Source organism: Giraffa tippelskirchi, chromosome 7 (genome assembly GCF_054371585.1).
Source record: "Giraffa tippelskirchi isolate mGirTip1 chromosome 7, T2T-mGirTip1v1.2.pri, whole genome shotgun sequence".
NCBI classification, from domain to species: Eukaryota; Metazoa; Chordata; class Mammalia; order Artiodactyla; family Giraffidae; genus Giraffa; species Giraffa tippelskirchi.
The window spans coordinates 156,477,875-156,496,063 of NC_137281.1; the positions used below are offsets into that span (position 1 = coordinate 156,477,875).

At 42.7% G+C, this 18,189-nt stretch overlaps 1 protein-coding gene across 5 annotated transcripts in view; it reads left to right on the forward strand.

Moving 5' to 3' along the window:
- FLRT2 (fibronectin leucine rich transmembrane protein 2) overlaps nucleotides 1-18,189 on the forward strand; it is a 102,993-nt gene that overhangs the window by 46,018 nt on the left and 38,786 nt on the right. The window contains exons 3-4 of one of the 5 annotated variants that reach the window (XM_081517300.1): nucleotides 3,600-3,681; nucleotides 4,785-4,839. The exons of the other annotated variants lie outside the window; for them this stretch is intronic. The gene's annotated coding sequence lies outside the window, so the exon portion shown is untranslated. The remainder of the gene's footprint in view (nucleotides 1-3,599; nucleotides 3,682-4,784; nucleotides 4,840-18,189) is intronic. 5 annotated transcript variants of the gene reach the window in all.

Consider the following 18,189-nt stretch of genomic DNA (forward strand, 5'->3'; position numbering starts at 1 on the left):
TGGAAACAAAAAGTAAGTAATGGAACTTCGTTTTCAGCAAAGAACGATTTGATTTTTCTTTTCTCGCTGTTAGTGTTGTGTTAGCATTTACTGATAGAATGAAAACGCAGCTCACATCTATTGAACTAGTTCCTGATTCGTATGTGGATATCATTCTGTTATACTGTGATTGGACATATTACACGGGGGCGAAGGAATTCACACATTAGCTCAAGGGAGAAGAATGTCTCAGCTCCTTCTGTTGGGTGTGCCAGCTCTTTCAGCTGTCTGAGAAAGACGATGTAAGGAGGAACTGTTTAGAAATGACAGCATGGGGTGAATTCTGGCATCGGGTGTCAAAGATGCTATTTTGGGTTGCGCGTCTGGGTTGCTAATTTAGTGAGTGATTTCCCCTCAGTGTCCTCATGTGGCTATGGAAGACGTGATTTGTGACAGTAGTTTCTTAACCACTATTTGGTTTTACATTGTATCCTTTTGCTATTCTCAAGTTCATACCATCTTAAGATTTAGGACGTCTGAGCCACCTCTAAAGCCCTAATGGAGTGATTTGAGCCATGAAAGAAATCTGGCTTATTGTGTCTTCCTCACTTATTTTTACTAGTCTGGGTTAAAACAGTCATTCTCAACCAATAAGAGAACTCATCTCTAGGGCAAGGTCCCAGGAGTCTGCATTTTCAAAGAGCTTCCCAGGAAAGCATGAAGCATGCCACTGATTAAGGACTTCTGGCTGCGCCTTTAACCAGCTCGAAAATAGTTCATTCACAGTTTGCTCATGACTTCTTGATTTTTCTGTTATAGGGCTGTGTGCTCAGTCACTCATTCGTGTCAGACTCTTTGCAACCCCTTCAGGCTCCTCTGTCCAAAGGATTCTCCAGGCCAGAGTACCAGAGCAGGTTGAGGTTTCCTCCTCCAGGGCATCTTTCTGACCCAGGGATCGAACCTGCATCTGTTCCATTGCAGGTGGATTCTTTACCACTGAGCCATCTGGGAAGCCTTGTGTGTGTCAGTTGCTCAGTTGTGTCCGATTCTTTGCGACTCCATGGAATGTAGCCCACCAGGCTCCTCTGTCCCTGGAATTCTCCAGGAAAGAATGCTGCAGTGGGTTGCCATTTCCTTATTACAAGGTTAATAGATATAATAAATAAAAATACAGGATGCCCAGTTAAATTTGAGTTTCTGATAAGCAGTGAATATTTGTTTGCCTGTCTAAGTCCCATGCTGTATTCGCATCTTATTTTGTTTTACCTGGCAACTTTTTATGCCATAGAAAGCCAGGAGAGTCTTAACTCTTTCACAGGTGTTAATACCAAGGGGTCAAAAAGGACTCCTATACAAAAATAGGTTTGTGGAGGTTTTGGTACAGCCTGAAAACTTGCGTCTTAAACCTTTGGAGGATGATTGTATTAGAAAGAAATTTGAAGGTGACTTTTTAAAATCTTGCATTTGTTTCCTTCCCTTTATGCTGCATTTTGCCAATGCTGCATTCACTTTTACTCTTGAAATAAACCGAAGAATTTCTTTTTGAGTGCAAAGGAATCTAGCCACGCAGCTCCTATTAAGCCATCACTTCATGTGGAAATCTGTTCCAATGTTTCTCATGTGGATACAGCTACCATCTCCTAAATTTCAGAACTTTATTTTGATGAGACTTGTGAGGAATCGGAGACCTCCCCATTGACCAATTTGTTGTCTATCCAAATAGTTATTCTTCCAAGTGGAATATTTTCCCACTGTTTGCAAATTGCATCTCTTTAGTCTCCTTTGGAAAAAAAAAAAAGTTACCCAAGACATCCTGGGTAAGGTCGGACACAAAGGCCTTGGCCATTGTTTAAGAGCAGACCAGGTCATGGCCACCACCACCAGGATTCATTTTCACTGAAATTGATCTCTGGGTACCATCCATGCTTAGTATAGACTGACTCAGCAAACAAACAAACAACAAACAAGCAACAACCCTTAGTCATTAGGTGAGCAGATGTTTTCAGTTTGGCTTTTATTTAATAAGGTTTCAGGTACAGTTAATGGGCGTACCTGTCTTATGAGTATGGCAGTACTAGCACAGACCCTTTAACTGTTGTGATTGCCGAGGCAGTAGTTCAGCTCTGTGGACGCAGCCTTCAGCCTTTGCTCCTGGACTTATATCATCTCACTGAGATTTTGAAACCTGGACCCAGATCATCCTGCACATTCCTTAGTCTAAAAGAGGCTCAAGGTAAATATTGAATGTGTATATCAGCTACTTCTGGGTAACTTTGAGTGGAGTGAATGGGGGTGAAACAAGAGACTCTGTGACTTAGAACACCGTTTCCCGCTTTCTGGAGCCGAGGACAATTTGTTCTTATTGAAATATTTCTTGATACTCAGTAAATATCCACCAATACCTCTATTTCCTCCTCAAAAAGAAAGATTTAGAATTGATTAAGGGGCTCTGTGGGCTTTCTCGGTGGCTCAGCGGTAAAGAACCCGCCTGCCAATGCAGGAGACACAAGAGATGCAGGTTCAATCCCTGGGTTGGGGAGATCCACCGGAGAAGGTAAGGGCAACCCACTCCGGTCTTCTTGCCTGGGAAATCCCATGGACAAGAGGGCTGCAGTCCACAGGAGTCAGACACGACTGAGCGAGTAAACAGCAACGGCAACAAGGTGCTCTGCAGCCCAAGAAAGAAAGATGCCCTCACATTGACCCTCCTTGTATGTAAGTATATGTAAGTTAGGTTGGAAGTGGGGAAATGGAACTCCTCTCCTTGAATGGGCTAAGCGGGCCCCACAAGGGTGATCTCCTGCTGTTGTGCTGTGCTCAGCCGTGTCTGAGTCTTTTGCGACCCCCTGAACTGTAGCCCACCAGGCTCCTCTGCCCGTGGGATTCCCCAAGAAAGAATACTGGAGTGGGTTGCCGTTTTATCCTTGAGGGGATCTTTCCGACTCAGGGATCGAACCCACATCTCTTGTGTCTCCTGCATTGACAGGTGGATTCTTTACCATTGAGCCACCTGGGCAGCTAAATGGAGTAAGGAGCGATGAACAGTATGAATGCCTGAGGCTCCGAATCAAAGCTGTTTAGAGCTTGTATTGAAAACCCTGCCCTATACCGGGCTTCTTCCCACGGGGCGGAAGGGCTAATGAACAACCTGCAGCAGCAATTTCAAGCCTCTCTAAAGGCTGCAGAGAGCAAGAGTGTGCAGAAGGGAAGACAGATGGGGCCCCTTTGTTCCAGGGGAACCACCTTCCAGCCATAGTTCCGCTGCTAAGCGCCTTCCCTTTTGAGTGTCAAATTGTTCATCTGTAAAGAAGGGATAATACTGCCTCCTTGGCTGGGCTATCTGGAAGATTAAAGCGAGGAATATATGTTAAGTGCTTAGCACAGTGTCTGGGAGGGACATGGCTTTTAAGGAGTTCAGTAAACCTTCATTCTCTCTTGCCTGTAAAACTCTATTTGGGAGGGCACTTTCTAGAATTGGGAAGGAGGCTTATTGCACTAAGGCTTTAAGAGATTATTCATAACCTTGTATGTTCATACTCAGTACTTCCTCTGATTAATAATCTGCCATCGAGCTCACCAGTGACCAATCTAGAGGTAAAACAATCTTTCTTTCCTTGCAGTCTATGCTGTAATTGAAACTGGCTGTCAGAGACAGTCTCAGAAACGTATGAGCAAACCCTCAGTTATTCGGATTTCTTTCAGGTTTGCTATTATTTTTATTATGCTTGGTGTTTTTGTATTTTCCTTTTGGAACAACAGCTACGTATTTCCATCCCCATGGTTATCTTCTGATGCCTCAAAGTATTTGGTTGTTTTCCTCTATTTGGGCATAGAAGCGGGGATGTTATAATTTGTCTAAAAGTATCTGCTGTCTCCAAATAGTAGAAAGAGTTCCTTACACTTATAAAGTGCTAAAACATTATCATTGTTTTGTGTTTGGTGCTTACAAATTCAGAATTGTACATGTTATTAAAAGCTTTCAACACTTCCTTTTCCTTCTTTGAAAAATAATCAGCATATTGCCTCTAGCATTCTTTCAAGGAAAGTCACTATGCTTTCCAGCTTCTGAAAATCTAATTCCTAAAGCAACAGCAGTGCAAATGGTTTGTACCTTTTATGAGTAGCCTAACAGGTCATTTGTCGATTTCGTTTTCAAACGCATTTCAAACTTGCAGTTTGCCATATTAAAACGACTGCCTTCTTGGTAGTGGAAATATTCTGTTGCATCAGAGAAAAGACATGACAGACACTCCTAGAAAGCCCTTCAGATATACCCCCAAGAGCACTGACACACTACGTTCAGAGGAGAGCAGAAGCTCTGATAACTAATCCGAATCCTTGACATGAAATTCACACAATGCCCACATATTGTGTATTTCTGTTCAGAAAAGTGAAAAGCTGAATCTGTCCATGTGAGCTCCTGATCTTAAATACTGTTTTTCCTCTAAATATAGCTCAGGACATTTGTCAGAGGACTGTGAAGCTCTTGTTAAAAATAAAATGAAAATTCAAATTTCAAAATAAATAAGACGCGATTTGTAATGCATTGACTGTTTTTCATTTGGGGTTGGCCCATCTGAGGCCCTCGGAATGTCTTCGTTGTGGGTGACTCCATTTAAATAATTATTCAGAGACCATTGAGTGTTATAATTCTGATGTCTCCTTTTGCTGTTGGTGTAGAAAACGACAAAGCAGAATCGATTTTTTGAAATGTATTTTTATATTTTGTCAATATGTATAAAAATGGAGGAGAGGAAGTGAAATGATTCATTTTAAATGACGTATGAATCCATTTTCTCCTGCAGTGCTGTTAGAGAACTCCTGTCCACACCGAGGGGAGGCGAGTGCATGCCTGAAGAGGTGAATTCCAGTCACAGCCCACTGCTGCTGACTTTAAAAAGATATGCACGGAGTTTTATTAATTTCCTGCAGCCGCACTCCCTTTTGAGACTCTGCTTTCTGGCCAGCATACCATTTTTCAGTTTATTAGCCTCGGAGGACCATGCTCTGCCTTTAACTTGCCTGTTCTATGTCCCCGACTGTCAGTAGGACTTGGGGGAGAGGGTCAAGGGCAGACTTGGGCCTTGATTCAGCAAGTGGCAGTCACTCCCTTGAGAGTCTGTCGCACTAAGTTGACGAGGAAAGGGCCAATATTTTTAACGTTGCATGTGATGCTGCCTTTCTCGTTGTTACACAATTCATTGTTTAAAATATATATGTGTATGTATACAGATATCTACATAGATATACAGATATCTATAGATGGATAGATAGGTGCATAGGCACCGTTTTTTTTTTCCCCCACCAGTTTTACAGGTAACCATTCTGAAAGCTACGAAACATTCCACTGCAGCAGCTTTTGCGACTTGTGCCAGAACAAAAAATCACAGGCACGCCGTGTTAACTAGGCAGTGTGAAAGCATATTGCAAACATTATTATCAGAGAAGAACATCTTTATAAGTCCATAATCATTTTGAATAAATGGCAGCAGTAACAATGATAACCGATGGATGATAAACCAAGAATAGACGGGTAAGCGGCTGTCTCTGAGAAGTCACCTTGTAAATCAGAGACCAAGGGAAGAGGAGGATGTGTTGGCCGGACCTGCAGGCGGGGCCTCCAACCCCGATCACAGGACAAAGAAAATGACACCACAGCAAAGCCAGGGGAGGTGGGGTCGAGGCATGTTACAGACTATCCTAAGGAACTTTTTAATTTCACGTGTTTAGTTTATCTAGCTCAGTTCAGGAGCATTCTTGTAAAAAAGCATATTGCTTTAACTCACAGAAATGCTCAGAGTCACAGACAGCTTTATTCTGCTGCCTTGTCGTGGTGGGGATGAAATGAGTGTGATGGACGCCTGGATGGCCACCCCTGCTCCTGAAATCCAGCCCGGCGCTCAGAAACCCGGAATCCCCTTGCAAACCTGGCATCTGAGCAGCAGAAACACATCCCTCCCAGTTGGAACCTCATACCTTCTGATCTGCCCTGGCAGTCCTGATAGAAATCAGCTTTTGGAAACCCTTTGAATTCTTGTCTTTGAGCTGACTGACCTCTGCAGTGAATCTCCACTCCTCTTCCACCCTTCCCAAGGGGTGTGGCCCCCTGCCAGTGGCCCTCTGAACCTGGGGCTTCTGTTCCCCCTGGAGCTGCCTTTGAAGCCAGAGGGCGCCGTGCAGAAGCTGATGGCAGCCGGGAGGTGGGTGGAAGGGAGGACGCAGGGCCAGCTGAGATCCGTGTTGCTCCATGGGATTGCAGGTTTCTCCTTTGCCTCTTTTTCAAGATAGATACTCACTTTTATTTTGAAATGCATGTCTTCCCTTGGCTAAAGTAAAGACAGAATTATTCTGGTTTTAAAGAACACCACCAGAGCCAGCCTGTTTATGCAAAGTTGACTGTAACAAGCAGCTGCCTCCGAAGCCATGAGTGCCAGGACTTGGAAATTGGACATACACCCATTCCATTTAGGCTTAGGTTATTTCAGGAGTGGAGGGAGGCTAGGAAGGTGCCAGAAACTTTCTAAATGAATCCTGATGCCCTCTCTCCTTTAGTCTCTCATTTTTTCAGTCACTTGGAGAAAATTACCTCTCAGAACCTCAACTTCCCTTATCTGTAAAATGGAAATAAAACTCTTAGCTCATGGGGGTGTTCTGAAGATTAAAGTATGCAGTATTCTTAAACACTGTAAGTGCTTTCTGGTTCTTCTGAACTGCTTCAGAACCTCTGTCATGATCAGGATCCTATGGATGGTACAGCAAGTTTCTAGTGAATACTCACAGGGCTCTAGCGGGCAGAAAGTGGCAGTCCTCTTTGAAAACAACACCTGAGGAGTAATAACGAAATGCTTTGTTGGTAGTGATAGTGCAGATTTGTCGAAGGTGGGTGTTCGGTTGCTTAGTCATGTCTGACTGTTTGCAAACCTATGGACTGTAGCCCTCCAGGCTCCTCTGTCCATGGAACTCTCCCATGGAACAGCAAGAATACTGAAACGGGCTGCCATTTCTTACTCCAGGGGGATCTTCCCCACCCAGGGACCAAACCCAAGTCTCTTGGGTCTCCTGCATTCTCAGTTGAATTCTTTACCAGAGCCACCTGGGAAGTCCCATTCAATGCGTTGGCCATTGGAATGTCCTAAAATCCATAGTTGTCAAAGGAAAGCTGGGTCCTTTGTTGATTTGTCCTTGAGCTTCTACCAGGCTGGTTTGGGTTGTCTCGATTTTGTCACTCAGATTTGCATCTTGTCTTTCTTTCTGTTTTTAGTTGTTTGGATTTCTCCCAAAGTATTTGCGGCTAAAATTCCTTTTGGACTCTGAGCTGCCTTTTTTACATAAGCTTTGGATTGAAATCAATAGAATGTCAAGACGCCAGGCACATTCAGCCTAATAGCAGGTGGGTGTCTGCCGGACAGTGTGCCTTATTTGCCTGACAGTAGCAAATTTAGGCCAGAATTAATGAGCCAGCGAAGATGCTGTTTGTGCTGCAGAATTTTTGCAGAGTTTTCACAAGTAGTTTTGTTTTCTCTTTCTAATGGGATTGTGTTTGCTCAAGAAATTATGTGTTCATATATGTATGTGTGTATGTGTTTACTACAACATTAAGCTGATTTATTCTTGGAAACCAGTAATCACACACACTCTCAAAATCTGACTCATAAACCTGGAGTTTAGTTTAACAGTTTGTCCTTTTAATGTTCAAGGAGAAGAAAACATTCAAATACTGAATGAATCACTGAAGTTTTTGTTTACACTTATTAGGACCCTTTGCTGTTGTATTTTGGGCTAATGGTAGAAAACCAAGGGTCAGTGGAAGAGCGGCGAGTTGGGGTGGTGTGTGAAGGAATGAGGTTACAGCCAGACACTAGTTTGAATGTTGCTTCTTCTGTTTAGAGGGTGTTGAACATTAAGAAAACCTCCTGCCTTTTGGTTGTCATTTTCCTCTGGATCTTTCCTTGTATATTTGGAGTTAAAACATGATTAAATGTGGAAATGCTAGTAAAGATCCGGGTGTCATCTCAGGCACCCCTGAATGGTAACTTGCTAACTCAGCAGTAGAAATGGGTGACCTTAGCAGCGGTTTCTGGTTTCTGCCACGTTTATCCTTTAGCTGGTCCGTTTGTTTTTCATACTCTGTATCTGGCAACACACTTTCTCTTGTTTCTGCTTTTAATTTCGAATGTAAACCCACATCTTGGAATCCAGGCCTTCTCATCGTTGACCACGAATGGCCTTTGAATTCATGAGACCTCCCACCGTGGGGATGATATTAAACATTCTGATCTAGATTTGGGCAGGGGATGAATAAAATGGAAATGAGGTTTATGCAAATCAGCTGCCCATTTGTTTGGGGATGGTCAGGAGGCAGCAGCAGGCGGGGCTGTTCCAGGATTCTAGAACAGAGCGGGCAGTGCCCTGAATGACAAGCTGGTGGGTTCGCTTGGCTCATTACAGGGTGCCACTTACCCCCAGAGAAGACCGCCTCTATAGTTGGTGGTCAAAGAAAGGAAAACAATGGTTTGACAGGACCATTCAGTCCTGGTTCAAACGGTTTAGGAAATTCTACTACTTCTCCTCTTCCTGGGACAAAATGGTGGCTGTTCCCTTCCTTTGGTTCAAAGGTCCAGTCAGTCCTCATGGGCTTTCACTGAAGTCACAAATCCAGTCATGTTAGCACTGAAGATTAACCCGAGGGTGAAGACTTCCATTGTCCAGTGGAGCGAAAGGCTAACAATTCTCCCTCTGCAATGGTGACATTATACATATTTTATAACGTTTGTTTTACAGTATCTATTGTTTTTAATTTGTAAAAATAGATTTTAAATAATAAAATTATTTATATTTATTCAGAAAAAATGAGGTTTTTTGTTGGGAGAGTGGGCTCGAGATGAGAGGATAGGGTCCAAAAATATCTTTGCCACATTTCATTTGAGTGAAAAAAGGTCTGATATTTGTGGTCTTTCTGCAGTGTTATTTGTTCATATTGTCTTGTCCACAATTAGGATGTGTGATAAATATGATTCTGCTACTTTGTTTCAACTCAGGCCATAGTCTTTGAAGGGATGAAGACTTGGTTATAGATGACAGCTGTACCTGTGAACACAGAGGCAGTTGGTTTCAACTTAGGTACTTACTATAGTGGACTTTTCTGCTCACAGAGATTATCATTTACACTGGCTGCTTTTTCTTGGAGGGGGTGACGAGTGGGGAGCTGACACCGTCTGTTCGTGGAAAGATTGCCAGCTTTGGAGGAAGAACTAATCTTAAATATTTGTGTGATTCATTATTTTTCTGTGTCTAAATTTTCATGTCTCTAAATTGTACAAAAGAAATCTTTCTGCCATGTTCTTATGAAGCTTAAAGAAGAAGCTATTTATAGGAACCAGTGACTCTAACAGCGGAAGATATTTACTTAATCACCTACCATCCCATTTTGTGTGGGATCTGCCTGTTTAAGGTGACTTAGGTCCTACCCTTAGATCTACAGGCTGGTGGTAAGGCAAAATAAAGTTTTTATATTCTTATCAACAGCAAGATTATTTTGATACATTTGCCTTATGACTATATGATGTATGTGTGTGTGTGTAATGGGTAATCACAGTTTCTTTTGATTTGGGAACCTCTGTGAAAGTGACAAAGACCCTGAATCTGAAATCACTTTAGACTTCTTAACTGCTTTGACCTACTGCCTCAAACAACTCATAGAGATGTTCCTCAATCCCACTCATTGATTTTCATTATACTTTATGTTTGTTTGAGGCAATAGATCAAAGTGATTAAGAAGTCTGGAGTGATTTCAATCTAGGTTGAAATGCTGGCATTCGTTGGTAATGATCTTGGTTAGTTCCTTAACCTCTGTAGGTTCAATTTTTTCATTTGTACAATGGAAGCGACTAGAGAATTAGGTTCATAATGCTACTAAATGCTACTAATTAGGTACATAATGCTATTAAATGAAGATGATTAAGTAAGGTGTCACTCAGTTGTGTCTGACTCTTTGCGACCCCATGGACTATAGCCTGCCAAGTTCCTCTGTCCAAGGGGATTCTCCAGGACATGGAGTGGGTTGACATGCCCTCCTTCAGGGGATCTTCCCAACCCAGGAATCAAGCTCAGGTCTCCTACATTACAGGTGGATTTCTTTACCATCTGAGCCATCAGGGAAGCCCCAAAATACTGGAGTGGGTAGCCTATCCTTTCCCCAGGGGAACTTCCTGAGCCAGGAATCGAACTGGGGTCTCCTACATTGCAGGTGGATTCCTTACCAACTGAGCTACCCAGAAGGTATCTAGCGCATAGTTAAGCACTAAGTAGATAAATCCTAGCTATTGTTGCTGTTACAATCATTATTATGATATATGTAATGGGGATAAGAGTTAGTCCTATCTTATGCACTCATTGTAGGGATTACAAACATAGTTATGCATTAATTTGTCTTGCAAAGAAAGTGCTCAGTAAAGTCTAGCTGTTTTTATTATTAACTTAGAATGAAAGCACCTAATTTTGAGAGATGGTAAGTAGTAACTATGAAAAAAGGGCATCCTTCCATAAGATTCTGTCTCTTAGATCAATTTTATTGTCTTATTCTATATTTCCATTATATTCTGTACAATTTTTCAGAATAAGAGCTGCACATTGTTTCACTGCACATCTTTGGAGGTTAAGCTAAGCTTCCTCCATATTCCTCTCCTAGCCTTTATCTAAAATAGAAAATCATCTGATCAAAAAAAATAGACCTAGAGAAAATTCCCATGTGAGGAATGAAATTGTCCTTGTGAAGGTAAGTTAGGGCTCTAGAAACTGTACAGAAAATCATTGAAAGATAATGTCTATAAGATTCTGAAAATTATTGAGAGAGATCAACTCTGAATGTTGGAATGTCCCAGTCCTTCTGTTAGCAAATACTTTGGGGGCATTTATTTGTTTTTAATTTTGATTCATTTATTTTTTTTTGCTAAGTCATACTACTGAAAGAAGTAGAAAGAGACTGAAAGTGTTAGTTGCTCAGTAGTGTTTGAGTCTTTGTGACCCCATGGACTGTAGCCTGCCAGGCTTCTCTGTCCATGGGATTCTCCAGGATCTTCAGGAGATCTTCCCGACCCAGGATCAAACCCAAGTCTCCTGTGTCTCCTGCACTGGCAGGTGGATTCTTTACCACTGAGCCACCAGGGAAGGCCTCAAAACCAAGGACCATTTTTGGTTAGCACCAAAGTAATGCCACACAAGCAGCTGAGTTCCAGTTGGAGGTGCTGAGGATTGAACCCGGGGCCTCGTGCATGTGAAGCCTGAAATCCTTGCTGCAGGTAAACTGGAGTGGACAAAGCTCCCCAGTGGTAACAGTCAAGGAGCTAATCCAGGGAGCAACTGAAGGGCATTGTGTTCCATGAACAGGATTCAGATATGGGTTAAAGCAGTGAATTCTGGGAGCAGAACACTCCTATTTTGGCTTGAAGCCTGGGTACCCCCAGAATCAGGCAGTGTACGCCATGAGGAGAGCCTCCCAGAACATCCCAGGGCTCCTACAGGATACAGTCTAGATTAGCTCTCCTGGCTTAAAGAATATTTCCTCAAGGCCTTGTACAAGGGACAAAATATAACTTACTTTATATAACAGAGGCGCTGCCTGTTGATTGTACTGTGCTTGGAGTCCTGAAAATCAGTGAAAAGGAAGAGAGAAATGGGCCTTTCTTAAGCTATTCAGAATCTGACAATGGGTATGCTAAGTCGCTTCAGTCGTGTCGGACTCTGTGCAACCCCATAGACGGCAGCCCATCCGGCTCCGCCGTCCCTGGGATTCTCCAGGCAAGAATACTGGAGTGGATTGCCATTTCCTTCTCCAGTGCGTGAAAGGGAAAAGTGAAAGTGAAGTCGCTCAGTCGTGTCCGACTCTTAGCGACCCCATGGACTGTAGCCTACCAGGCTCCTCTGTCCATGGGGTTTTCCAGGCAAGAGTACTGGAGTGGGGTGCCATTGCCTTCTCCGACAATGGGTATATGGAGGTTTTAAGAATGGGAAGAGATTGGCACTAGGTTTTTGTTATTGATGGACTCCTGTGGTACCCTGGGCCGTCTTTTTCCCTGTAATAGGATTTATTTACTTATCCCTTGGGGTATATGGGCTTCCAAGTCTCTTACCTGTAAGCTTTGAGTTGGAGGAAGCCTCTGCAATTGCATTGCTCTATTGTCCTAACACCTGTTTAAGTCCTGAGGAACTGGGGCTCCTTCTCTACTTGCCTCACAAAATGCAAGAGTTGATTGATATTTGTACAGGACTGGGAAATGCCTTTTAGGAATGGCATGAGCACGTACCAGGCCTTATGGCATTGACTTGGGCATTGCAGTCCTTTCTTCTTTAATAATGAGCAGGAGAAATTACACGAGTGTGGGGGTGGGGGGGTGGGGGGAGCTGAAAGATATACATGAAAAAAAAATTGTGGCTGTCAATTAAAATCATAAAAGGTATTTTTTCATGAGGTCTTGATTCTGCGTTTCTGTCGAGCAGGAGACTTTCCGTGCCTAGATCGGGTGACCAGGTGCAGGGGGGCTCAGCGTCTCATGCTAAGACATCTCTGCAGCCTTCTCTCCCCTTCGGGGCTTTCGGGTCAGGACAGTGTGCCCTCCAGAGCCACAGAGGACGGACGTCCTTCTCCGGGGTCCGTGCAGGCCTGCCCGAGTTCAGCAGAGACCCACTTCCTGGGCGGGAACTAGCCTCCTCCTCGGATGCCCGCTGACAGAGGGTTCTAGATGGCGCTGAAAGATGCTTTCTGAAGCTTCACGGAGTCAGTGTGCATGTCTGCAGCTACTTGTCTGCAAGGATGCTGGTGGGTGCAGACACCGCTGGCCCTACCTTAGCCAGGCCTTCCTCGTGGGAGCAACATGAGGCTTTTTCCTCCTGCGGACTCTTCACTGCAAATGCAGCCACATCCCAAAAGCCAGGAACAGGGTGGGCTTGAAGGGGGAGTGTGGTAGGGGCGGTGAAGAAAGGTGTCAGGGCTGAGGAAAGGCACGAGGCAGACGGGGGCCTCTGGGGTATCCTGAAAGGGTAAGTAACAGAGCTGGGGAATGTGACTGGCCTTTTGTCACGGCCACTGATGCTCGATGTGACCTTGACCTCTGGTTTCCATATTTGTAAAATGGTGGTCCAAATAGGGACCTAGAGGTGGAGGTGAGATTGAGGGAGATAATGCTTGTCAAGTTATCTGTCATCAGCATTCAATAAGGTCTCCAGCGCCCAAGCGTTTCCAAGCCACTCCTCCTCAGGTTTGATTAAGGGATCTGTCTCCTCTGCATTCAAAGAGCAAGACATCGCTCAAATGTTTTATTTCTCTTACTGTTCTTTTCCCCACCTGGTTCGTGCCAGATGATTATGTTTTCAGGGCAGTCTTTGTATTAGTCTGCTAGCCCTGCCTCCCTTACTCAGATGGGGCTCGGTCTTGTTCAGTCGTAATGAGAATTCCACAACCACCCTCCTTTGAAAAATGTGAACCTCTTTACTTCTAATTGCAGAGGTGAGGTGAGCTTATTTGTAAGTAATTTGGAAAATCCCAAGTTAAAAGACTGAAATCACCAGCAATTATAATCTCAGTGCACAGAATCGTTGCACGTGTGTGTGTGTGTGTTATAGGTATGAGAGTGTATATGTGGTGGGTATTTTATCCAGTGTTCTGATTCTGCAATGTAAAGTTTGTTGAGATCAAGGAGAGGTAGATTTTATTCATTTTAGAATGAGAATACACAGGCATATACATTTTCCTTTCTTGATGTTCTTTAGGTGTACCAGTGCTTCAACTTGCTGGCAGTGATAATGATTGCAAATATTTTTATGTTATTTATCTTCTTGGTATTAGTTCTATCCCGCACATACGTGTTATATGTTATATATATATATATATATATAGCATATACACATATATGATTTATTTAATTCTTTTTACAGAGGAGGATAATGAGGCGCAGCGAGGTTAGTAACTTGCCCACAGATCACACAGCTTCTAACAACAGAGCCCAGCTTCAGCCCCAGGTGCTGTGGGGCGTGAGCTTTTTATCTGTTCTGCTCTCTGCACTGATCGTACTGGTGTAAGAAATAGTGACCAAGGAGCATGAAGTTTCAGTTGTGCAAGATGAGCAAGTTTTAGTGATCTGTTCTACAGCGTTGTGTCTATATTAACAATTGCTGCATTTTGCACTTTATTTGTTGAGGGTCATCTTGCTAAGTGCTCTTACCACAATAAAATAAAATAAGTGAAATAACGCCCCAAAGCAGCATTTTACAGTCTTGGTAAAACTCATCTTTATGTGTCAATCTTTCCCCAGTTTAGGAATTGGAAATATGATGTTCATTACATACATACATACATACATACATATATATATTTATATTTATATATTTATATATATATTTATATTTATATATTTATATATATATATTTATATTTATCTTTATATCTATATCTATCTATATGTGTGTGTATCAAAGTAAAAGGAGGTCTTTGTTTAATTAAAAAAAAGCATTTGAAGCTAGAACACCAGTCAGGCAAATTCTCATGGGCATGGTAGACATGGCATCAGTTTAGTAATGATCCCAACATTTCTATAATGGGGCCATGATATTTCTCAAAAGCAGAAGAAAAATGTTCAAATCCAAGACATCAACACAGAAAGGTAAGCTGGGTCTCATGGAATTTAGATGAGTCAAAGACATTCCCAGGAAGCATATGAATGTTAAAGATAGTACAGGTTTTTATTTTTGAGTCGACTTTCCTTTATAGATCAGTATTCTCCAGTTTGGCTATAGGCAAATCTGCACTATGTTGTATAAGCAATAGCTTATTTGATATTTGACCCTTGGTTATGTGTTCAAAAAGGTGACGCAGTTCCCAGCTGTAACCATCAAATGAGGAAGCTCACTTTCACTTTGTTTTCAAAATGAGATTAAGAAAAAACACGTTTACATTCGTTCAGCATTTCAGGACGTGGGCGCAAGTAGATTTCAGCCTTGACACTGCTTTGTCATCTAGTTTGTAGCTGGCTAAGGAATGAAAAGTAACAGAGCTTATCTTGGTCCTTCTAATTGTCACTGACAGCAGACACCAGTGTGCCCATGGCTCCAAAGACTTACCCAGGAAGAGTTTCTTCTGCTGTCCGAGATTTTCCAGATTTGTTTTGCTTGCTCATTTGATATATAATCCTGTGGTTTCTGGCCCCTTTCACCACCTAAAGCAGAAAAACATATTCAATTCTTAGGTCACTTTAACTAGAACTCGCTCAGCTTCTAACTGTTTCCACAAATTAAAGGACTTGACTGTGGAAATGTTTTTTTTTTTAAGTGAACACTTTGCTGTTACTCAAACCCTACCATGGGTTCAGCAGACAAAAGCAAACTGTCTCTTCAGATGTGGTCACAGTTGACAGTTCAAAAGAATGAAATCAAAACCCTGAAGACTTGAAATAAAAAATCATTCTTGGAATAAAAGCTCGGATTTCAAAGATGATATTAAGATGATAATAATTTTAAACATCCCCTTTTAGCATAAATTTCTCCTGATGAAACAGTCCCCACAAAACTGTAAGGCTGTATTGTCTGAATCATCCTTTTAGGGAAATCTCTAGAACTCTCACAGGGTAAATGATGAGGAATGTTCCGGGGGATTGATTCCATTATAGTTTCTTTCTTATTGGTGGGAATGGGATTAAATTAAAATATTCTCTATTGGACCGAATGTGACTGTTTGATTTTGAATTTTATTTTTTAATACTATCATAAGCTTAAACTGCTACATTATTCTGGTGCCCTCTTACATATTTTCCTTTCTTCACGTGCTGTTATGTGAAATGGCATGGGCTTTATTGTTAGTAAAAATAATTTAAAAATACTTCCAGTTCTCTAAGCATTCCAATAACAGAATGAAGGACTTCACTTGGATTATCTCTTGCAGTAGCTCACTCATCCATCAAGGTAGGGACTGCTGTATTATTAATAGTATTATACAGATAAAGAGACTTGCATTTCCCAAAGTTCAATAACTTATTCAATGTCATATCACTAGTTCAAGGTTTCTCCACTGCAGCACTATCCACAGTTTGAACTGAAATTAGCTCTTTGTTGTCGGAAGCTGCACTCTGCCTTCTTGGAGACTGAGCAACATTCATGGCCTCATCCACCGTCTCTTCCCACTAAATGCCAGTTGCAGCCCCAGCCATGACTAGTAAAAAGGCTCCAGTGTTGCCAACATCCCCTGGGGAGGAGGGCAGAATTGCACACTGAGAATCACTGCACTAGTTACGTGGCAGAGCTTGGGGATGTCTTAGATGGATTCCCTTCCTCTTAACTCTTCTTGGGCCTCCCTCATAGCTCAGTTGATAAAGAATCCGCCTGCAATGCAGGAGAACTGGGTTCGATCCCTGGGCTGGGAAGATCCCCTGGAGAAGGGAAAGGCTCCCCACTCCAGCATTCTGGAGAATTCCATGGACTGTATAGTCCATAGGGTCACAGAGAGCCGGGCACGACTGAGTGCCTTTCACTTTCACCTCACCTCTTCTTACTGTGTTGCCACTTCTTGTTCATGTAGGACACAGCTACAGTGACTGGCTTCTCTTCTCTCTTCTCTCTCCTCTCTTTCTTCTGAACATAGAGATTTAGCCCTTAGCAAGTGATGGTTAGCGTCTGCTTGTTCATCTTGAGGATGGACTGAGAGCATTGACAAACACCTTTCTGTTCTCATTGTTGGTGTGGTCAGTGTAAAATGGTAGCGGGTCTTTGCCTTGTGCAGGCAATATCATACGCATAGCAGCGTGCATGAAACGCCATACAATAAATTTTTGAGTGTTCATCTCTCTTGCTTGCTGAATGTGTGTTTGCTGAGTCAGACCTCTATCACTGTTTCCCCTGAATCACTAAGTGGCCTTCAGCAAGTCCCTGAATCATTTGTGCTTCCTCTTTTTTTCTTTTTGAGAAAATGAGAGCTATCCTTCCATCACAATGCCTTTTACCTTTCACTTTGGAGAGTGGTGTGTTAACTCCTAAACATTTTGAAAGGAACTCTAAGACATCCGGTTCATTGAAAAGTAAATACAATTTTTGAAAGGGAAAAGTATATTCATTCACTGAGATAACTGACTTTCAAGATGAAATACTCCATTGGTCAGCCATCAGTACATAAAACACTCTAAGAAGAAAGCCAAGAGGTAGCCACATACCCCTTTCCCAAGTCATCGTTGGTTTCGGTTTTCTCAGGGGTAGACACTTTCTCAGGCTTTCTCGTAGCTGAGGATTCGGGTATAAATACAAAACCATTTTGGAAAAAGGTAATAAAAGCACACATCGGTGGTGTCTTGATGTTGGTGTCATCGGTTCATTTCACAGCAGCTGAGGGAGCGTCTTGCCCTTTTTCCGTGTCTGTGCTTTTGAAGTGGATCCTCCTGTGGGAATTTATTCTCGAGGTTAGAAAGTCTGCGGTGAGAAAGTGCTTGGGGGCGTCCCTGGTGGCTCAGTGGTCAAGAATCCTCCTGCCAATGCAGAAGACGCGGGTTCGATGCCTGATCCAGGAAGATCCTACGTCCTGCAGAGCAGCTAAGCCCACGTCCCGCGACTGCTGAAGCCCGAGCGCCCTGGAGCCCCAGCTCTGCAGCAACAGGAGCCTCCGCAAGGAGAAGCCCCCACCCCGCAGCTGGAGAGCAGCCCCCGCTCTCCACAACCCAAGAAAAGCACGAGCAGCAAGGAGGACCCAGCGCGGACGAAAATAAGTCAATCAATAAAATTATACAAAGAAAAATGCTTGCACCCTGAGGGCATGAAGATACACATGCAGAAGACAGACCAGAGCCCTGCCTCTTGCTCGTGGAATGTATGGGGCAGGTTCCAACAGCTCCTAAAAGGTAACCTAGGTGAACGCTTAGGTGATGAGAAATCCTATCACCTCGGGCTTCCAAAATAGCCATCGAATTGTTTTTGCCAGTGAGCACATAAAAGAGTTAGGTGAGAGTCAAGTAAATCTTTATAAATATAGATTAGCAAGCAACTCAGTGTAATTCTTTTTAATTGCTTTTGATTTATTGTGTGACAAGTATACATGGGTATCTAATTTATAAATGAGGTGGAGTTTTGTTTGCTGAATATATAGCATTTTTATTGCTTAATAAATATTTCATGAGCTAAACCCTGACTCTTATGGATGTGGAAAGTAAAGGGGCATTACACTTACATAGAATGCTATATAAA